Below are 8,555 nucleotides of genomic sequence, written 5' to 3'. Positions count from 1 at the left end.
TTAATCCTTGCCTGGACCAATTATTATCCAAGGGTTACAAAATGATGATTTCTAATGAAATGTTTTTGTTTCTATACCTTATGTCCTTCTCTGTAAGTTACTCTCTATAAAGAAGATTTTTTCCTCTTTATCTTGAGTATCACTAAGGGAATCATGTATTTTTAAAATGATATTGTTTAGTATGGCCAATGGCAACACTTTTGAGCTGGCTCCTTCAAAGAAGGAGTACTTGGTCACTACCAAGTATACTTTCTGTTTTTATGAATTTGGCTACTCTGATAACTCATATAAGTGAAATCACATAGTATTTGTCTTTTGGTTTTTTCCTAACAACTCACATCCCATTTCTCATTTTAAAATGTGTTGTTACAAAACTGAAGAAACACAATGCAGATTAAAAGACTGACAGCATCATCACATTTCTTACACAGTTTTCAACCTACTGGAAAGATAAATAGTGAACAACAGCAGGACAAGACATTTCTCCCCATTTGCTATCAGTAGTAATTAAAACTGAAAATTATATCAAAAATTTATTATTATAAAACAGAATAAAGATGGGGGTGAAAAAAATCCTCTGGGTAAATGGCTTTTCCAGCCATTTTCTATTTTTTTTCTTGAATCATCACCTTATTTGATTATCTCTACATTTTAAAAAGATCCCCAGAGCTGCCCTTGAGGATAAGCACATTGTTTATACCACTGGGCCAGTTGACAGGTGCCCTGTCTTAAGGGGAGGTGAGGATGGGGTTGGGAACAGGGAGGAAAAGCTACAACCTGTAGCCTCTGACCCGGGGCAACATGGCTCTTCAACCCTGGGGAGACTCCCTCAGTGACTGATTAAGGACTATGTTAGAAATGTTTAGAGAACAGAGGAAGAATTCAGTCCAATTTAGTCTCTCCCCACTGAGCCAGAAGGACAGTGCCTCCAACAAGCCAAGTCTCATCTTACATGCCCTGTCTCTTCTCATGTTAGATGCAGCTTGTCTACAGATGCATGAAGAAGAACCGCCCCCAGTGGGCATTGCAGGATCCTGTTGCCATGCCTCCTTCAGCTGGAACCACATCACAACTTGGATGTTAGGGGAAAAGCAACCCCATTCATTGATGTCCACCTCGTAGCCCTCAGATGACAGAAGCAGCAGTCCTGAGGTACCTGCGCCTGTTCACCAGGAGTCAACTCCAACGCAATGACAACGTCCTGCAGGTGATTCTGCACACCGGCAGTGGCTGGAGTAGCAGACAGCCTGCTGTCCATGTGAGTGGCTTCTCCTGGTGGGCCGCAGGGCAGGCCCCGAGCCCGGTTATTGCCTTTGTAGGAGTCTGTGATGTGCTGGGGTTGAAATTTGCAAAGGATGGAGCAAATAGCCAGTGGGGGTATGCTGAGGTGGTGGTGGCCTCTGAAAACCTGGTCTACAAAATTATTGGAAGCTCTTTCCAGAAAAGTACTTAGAGAAAAAGTGGACGTGGGGTTAGCCACCTGGCAGACCTGTCATAATTTGAGGCAGAGGCTCAGAATGTGAATGTGCTTGAGTCTCGAGAATGGAAATAGGTATAAAGGACCAACGCAGTATTCTAGTAATTCTGCTGATGGTTGGGTCATACATTGAGAACCTTGTACTCACATCTGCCTAAAAGGATAAGCCCTGCCATGTGCTGCCTGACTTCAATCGCTCTCCTTCAGTCCTTCACCTGATGAGTCTGGTCTCAGGCCCAATTCTATCCCTACTGCCTCTCTCCTCAACATTTGGAGTCTTCCTCTTCCTTCTGGCATCTCCCATGAGCATCTCCTGCCTCTCCATTACCTCCTTTTGTAGCTGTACCTCCCCCCAGGCCATCCCACCCGCCCTTTACCTCAATCCAGCCTTATTTCCTCCTCCAAATGCTACAGTGGGGCCTCCATCAGATATTTACATGAAGGCCTTTGACCCTTCTATCCACCTTGGCAGCCAAGATTTGGGCTTTTGACCCTCAATGGTGAGTGAAGCCGAATTTGGAGAGATCATGAAGCAAATCAGAGCAATGCCAATTCCAAAGTGATTTCTGGAGCCAGCACAGGGGATTACAGTGACTCAACTGAGATGCTACGCACAGCTATTGCTGTTATCAAACAGTCTCAGATCACCAATGATGAGTGTTGCTGTGTCCTCATCTCCCTTAAGCAGTTCATGGCACTGAAGCCAAGTCCTATAGTGTGGGTGCCAGCAGGAGCTCTTCCAGAAAAAGACATCTGTTCTGGGAGAAATCGTCTAGCTAGTCCCAAGAGAGCACCAGGACAGCAGGAGGCATCAGGACCTGCTTCTTAATAATGAACAGCATGATGTCCAAGAGGTCCAAGAAAGGAACCAGGAGCACGAGAGATACCAGAATAGAGAATGGGGCTGCACCTCTGAGAAAGGAATCTGGTTGGGAGCATTTTTTTTTTGTTAATGGACTTGTATCTCTTCACCTTCATCAGGCATATTTTGTGGATGTACTTGAGAATTTCAAAGCCCTGGATTCCTCTAGGGCTTTGTGGGAAGCAATACTCCCCTCCATCTTCCTAGAGAAGAGAAGCTCCTCTTTGCCAACAGATGACACAAGGCTTCACCTAGGGTAGATGGAAGATGATACTTGACCTTTTTAAGATTTAACCCCACCTTCCATCATTGCCATCAGAGTTTTTAATTGAAGTATAGTTGATTTACAATGTTGTGTTAGTTTCAGGTGTATAACAAAGTGATTGAGTTACACATATACACATATCCTTTTACAGATTCTTTTTCATTATATATTATCATAAAATATTGAATATGTTGATAGTTCCCTGTGCTACACAGTAGGTCCTTATGGTTTGTCTATTTTATTTATACTGGTGTGTATCTGTTAATCTCAATCTCTGAATTTATCCCTCCCCCAACTCCATTTCCCCTTTGGTAACCATACATTTGTTTTCTATATCTGTGAATCTATTTCTGCTTTATAAATAAGTTCATTTGTATCATTTTTTGGGCTCCACAAATAAGTGATATCATAGGATAATTTGTCTTTCTCTGTCTGACTTACTTGACTTAGTATGATCATTTCTAGGTACATCCATGTTGCTTCTTTTTTATGACTGAGTAATATTCCAAATTATATATACACACACACATATATATATACATATACATACACTGTATATAGATATATAATTTGTATATATATGTGTGTGTGTATATATATATATATACACACGCACACATGCACACACACACACACACATATACCACATCTTCTTTATCCATTTATCTGTTAATGAAAATTTAGGCTGTTTAGAGATACCATCTGACCCAGAAATCTCACTCCTTGGCACATATCTGGAAAAGATAAATCTCTTATTACAAAAGATACAAGACCCTAATATTCAGAGCCACATTATTTACAATAGGCAAGACATGGATGTCACCAGATTTTAATAATTTGGGTCAGCTCTCAGTGTAGCACAAGCAGTCCCTGTGGCAGCAGCCAGCTTTCTTACTGGAAGAACTTCAGGATCTCACTAAAATGTACTGACAGAACATGTGTGGGAGTGGATCTTGAGTGTGTTGGATGGAGGGAGGTAGAGTGTGAAGGGGAGCATGGTATAGCGAGCATTTATCAACCTAGGAGCACACTCCCAGGGCTCAGGATCTAACTTCCTGGCAAGGACACTTAATAGGTTGCTAGCGGGGTTCTTTGTTGGCTGGACATAAAAATAGCTTACAACAAATGAGGCAGAGATGCCACAACTGCCTGGGTGAAGTGTGGAGAGAAGAGTCAGAGGGCCTGTTAGTGCGGGTTTATGACAGGACACTGAGACCCTAACCAGTGACTGTGCTCCCCGGGTAGAGGGTCCAGAAGACAGACCCGGGTAGAGGGTCCAGAAGACAGCCCCATGACTGAGGCAAGAAGGAATACTAGTGAGGGTGGCAGTGGCAGAGGCAGCAACAAAAAGTCAAGGCACTGTCCTCCGTAGGCCTGACTGTACCCTTGGCTCATCTGGTTCCAGCGCAGACCTCAGCAGGGGACCCTGGAGCTGGTCAGTGGACAGTCCCTGTGAGTGACAAGTCTCACCTCAGGCACATGCCTGGCCATCTCTCTGCTTTCTGCCTTAGGACTTCCTCCAAAGTCTGCTTGGTCCACAGACGTGATGTAGAAGTGTGGGAGTGTTAATGCCTTAGGGGAGGAACTTTGGGGAATGAGGAACAAGCAGTGAGTATTTGAATGACCCCTGCCCCCTGCCTTGCTGTCCTTCAGCGGGAAAATCCTGGGACACATTGACCACAGATCCTCTGAGGACCTGTGATAAGACAAGTCCTTGATGTCCAGTGGTAAAAACTCTCCCTGTATTGACCTCAAATACAGGCTGCTCTAAAGTAAAAAAGTCACCGTGTATTATGCTTTTTCATATTCTATCTCCCTCTCTCAGCAGCCACTCTCCTGCTCCTTGGGGCCACCTCCCAATTCAACTCCACACCCCAGTCTGTGTCTCATGCTTTGCTTTCCGGGGAGGCCCATCCAAGTTCTTCTGTGCCTGAACTTGAAGTTCCTAGAATTCGTGTCTGGGTAGCACAGTATACTGGGAACCAGTTAGCATATTATTATTACGTTAAAACATTCTCAGTTGGAAAACATGTCCCAGCTTAGCATTAACTGATTGTCGGTGATATTGGCAATCTCAGAACTACATTTCACTTTCTCCACCCCAAGTTCATTTAGGGGAGAACCAGTGTTTTTCCCATACCCCTCACGCTGTCCTTGAAGGCAAAGCCAGGTAAAGCTAACAATACACTATGGTGAGCAAAGAGGCAGAATCACTGTATTTTATAGAGAACGGTTGTTATTAAAAGCAATAAGGGGGCCTAATTAGATCTAGCAGATCTGAAAGTAATTGCATTTCCTGCTGTAAGCACTTTAGTGTGTCCAAGTGCTTAGCCTTAATTCTCCACACTAACTCTCACTGCTTGTTTGCTCTGCCATTTGCTAAGACCTGCCTTTCCTATTTTATCATCTCTGTTTATTCTGAATCTGTATTTTCAATCTGTAAAACATTAGATGGCTCTGCTTCCACCTTTATCAGGAAAAAGAATCTTTCCTGATTTAGATTTCCAGATCTTGGAATGTTCTCTCTCTGGCAGACCCCAAGCCTCACCACTGCAATTTGAAAAGCTTCCGGAATCCCATTTCCTTCACAGATCTCCCTCTGAGGAGCACAATATTGCACTGGCTCCAGCCTCTAGAAACCTGGAATTACCCAGACCCCTCTTTCCTGAACTCCCCGAGAGGCCCGCAGCACCTGGCAGGCACTGAGACCCAGATGGGTTGTTAGATGCTCCTTTGTCCTCAGTGTCATGGTTTTTAAGCTAGAAATTCCTTGACATCAAAAATAACACTTTTGTAACTCAGTTCCTAGTACAAAGTCATGCACAGTGAAACACAATACAGTCTTTTTTTAATGAAGGTAGAGTCAAGGGTAAATTCAGGGAACACAAAAGAAAAAATTTCAAATGTGACATTTTAATACCTACCAAGTGAACAACATTTTGATTGGGTTAATATTAGAAGGCTCAGTGAGTTGGTTCACAGAGCTATAATATAGTTCTTAATGCTTAGAAACCTAAAGTAATTTAAAAAACAGACAGCAATAAGTTATATGTGCTGGAGAGAATAGTGTCACAGAGCCAACTATATTCGTATATAATTTTGAGTGTTCTCGGTGGTATAAAGACAATATAGTAATATCCTAGATACATCATTATCATTTGTGTATGTTTGTTTCTTATAGTCCTAAAGGGTATAAGAAAAATTACAGAACCAGAGAGGAGCTAAGTCCACTAATCAAATATTTAAGAAATATTAAATATGGATGGAAAGATGAGATTATCTCATTCAACTCCCCGATTTTACACCTTGGTATTGTCAGAAGGATACAGGCCCAGCAGAGAGCCTTTGGTATCCTTCTAACACGCTGGGTGAATGCGGGAAGAAAGCTTATTGATTCTCCTCATCTGCAGCTTTATCAGGAAGCCAGGAAAGGCTTTTAGGGATTTATATAGAAAGGAAAAAAAAAAAAACACCAAACCGTAAACTAAAGCTTTATGAACACATACATTCATCATAGGCTGTTTATAATAGCTGGGAAATTAGAAATTACCTGAATTCTAATGGTAAGGTAAGAGTGAAGTAAATCATAAGATAATGCACAATGGAATATTGTGTCGACATTAAAAGTGTTTCATAAAAAATTAATACTATGGGGAAAAGCAAGATATTAAATTTATATAGAGAGTATTATCTCACCTGTGTAGATATCAATGCCTGCATAGAAAAAATACAGACAAAAGCATCCAAAATGGTAACTCTGGATAGCATGTATCTTTGGATGCTGGGATGCTGGTGATTTTAATATTTTAAAATAATGTTCTGTACTTTTCATAATGATTTTCTAGTGGGAAAAAATTTTAGGCAGGAACACATAAAATGATTTAAAATATATTAGTTAATAAAAACTATAAACTTTTACATGAAAGATAGTTTTCAATATCTCTGCATCAATCTTTTAAAACATTTTTTATTGGAGTATAGTTGCTTTACAATGTTGTGGTAGTTTCTGCTCTACAGCAAAGTAGATCAGCTGTATGTATACACATAACCCCTCTTTTTCAGATTTCCTTTCCATTTAGGTCACCACAGAGCACTGAGTACAATTCCCTGTGCTATACACTATGTCTTCCTTAGTTATATATTCTGTACCTATCTTTGAATAAGAGAGGGTACTTGTCAGGAGAAGCAAGACTTTTTCTCATAGTAACATGCTGCTGTGGATAGTTCTGACATGCAAAATACAAAGAGAAGTAACATCACAGAATTTTACATTGAATTTGTGACTCTGACAAGAAAACTATTAAAGTTCTAGATTTGGGTGTTTCGTTTTGTTACTCTAGGTCCAGCATCAGGTTTTCTTGATTTTGTTTTGGGTGATGGTCTAAAATCAAGGTCATTGTGAGTTCAAGTCCTCCAAGAAGTAGATGCCAAGATGGGGTAAGATGTGCAAGAGAGGGTCACAGCTATAAAGGACAAAGAGAGAGAGAGCAGGAGAAGGGAGAGAGAGCTTTCAGACAGAAACAAAGTCTGACTCTCGTGGAAGGAGATGGGTAGGAAGGTTGGGTGGTGAAAGTCTCAGACTGGGTGTGGCTCCCAAAGAGCCACACCACTGGGAAGTTCTGGAACTAAGTTAGCCATTGAAGGTGTCTCTGGATGAAACACAAGCTGGACTCAAGATTGCCAGGAGAAATATTAATAACCTCAGATATGCAAAAGACACCACCCTTATGGCAGAAAGTGAAGAGGAACCAAAGAACCTCTTGATGAAGGTGAAAGAGGAGAGCAAAAAAGCTGGTTTAAAACTCAACATTCAAAAAACTAAGATCATGGCATCTGGTCCCATCACTTCATGGCAAATAGATAAAGAAAAAATGGAAACAGTGAAAGACTTTATTTTCTTGGGCTCCAAAATCACTGTGGACAGTAACTACAGCCATGAAATTAAAAGATTCTTGCTCCTTGGAAGAAAAGCTATGACAAACATAGACAGCATATTAAAAAGCAGAGACATTACTTAGCTGACAAAGGTCTATATAGTCAAAGCTTTGGTTTTGCCAGTAGTCATGTATGGATGTGAGAGTTGGACCAAAAAGAAGGCTGACTGTTGAATAATTGATGCTTTTGAACTGTGGCATTGGAGAAGATTCTTGAGAGTCCCTTGGACTGCAACGATATCAAACCAGTCAATTCTAAAGGAAATCAGTCCTGAATATTCATTGGAAGGACTGATGCCGAAGCTGAAGCTCCAATATTTTGGCCAACCGATGCAAAGAGCCAACTCATTGGAAAACACCCTGATGCTGGGAAAGATAGAAGGCAGGAGAAGAAGGGGGCAACAGAGGGTGAGATGTTTGAATGGCATCACCTACTCAATGGACATGAATTTGGACAAGCTTTGGGAGATGGCGATGTACAGAGAAGCCTGGCGTGCTGCAGTCCATGGGGTCACAAAGAGTTGGACATGACTGAGCAACTGAACAACAACATGTTTCTTAGGAACAGAACACATTTAATCTTCATCATGCTCACTTATTGACTAGAAGCAGTCTGTGGAATTGTGGTGGTGGTAGTTTAGCCACTAAGTCGTGTCCAACTCTTGCAACTCCATGGACTGTAGCCCAACCAGCTCCTCTGTCCATGGGATTTCCCAGGCAAAGAATACTGGAGTAGGTTGCCATTTCCTTCTCCAGTGGGAATTGTGACCTTGGCACAAATGCGGTGGTACATTCAGAGGGGCAGCTAGTAGGGCAATAGTCAACTATGCTCATCACAGCAGATATCTGAGCAGCACAAGTTCAGGGCCACCACAGTCATTAATATGCATGTTACAAGAGGGAATAGTTCCCTAAGTCTTTAAACACAGAATGAGTGACCTTGACATTTTCTTTAAGTTCATCACTACAGACAGATGTGCCAAGAGGCATTTGTGGGCTGTTAATGACTATCACTTT

General features: G+C 41.7%; 1 pseudogene; it reads left to right on the top strand.

Annotated features, from left to right (window-relative positions):
- Nucleotides 1–993: 993 nt before the first annotated feature.
- LOC133066837 (cleavage and polyadenylation specificity factor subunit 7-like) lies at nt 994–2,430 on the top strand (annotated as a pseudogene).
- The last annotated feature ends 6,125 nt before the right edge of the window (nt 2,431–8,555 follow it).

Source organism: Dama dama, chromosome 12, assembly GCF_033118175.1.
Source record: "Dama dama isolate Ldn47 chromosome 12, ASM3311817v1, whole genome shotgun sequence".
Taxonomy (NCBI): Eukaryota; Metazoa; Chordata; class Mammalia; order Artiodactyla; family Cervidae; genus Dama; species Dama dama.
Note: the sequence above shows the minus strand (reverse complement) of the source record. Positions and strands in the feature narration are given on the sequence as shown.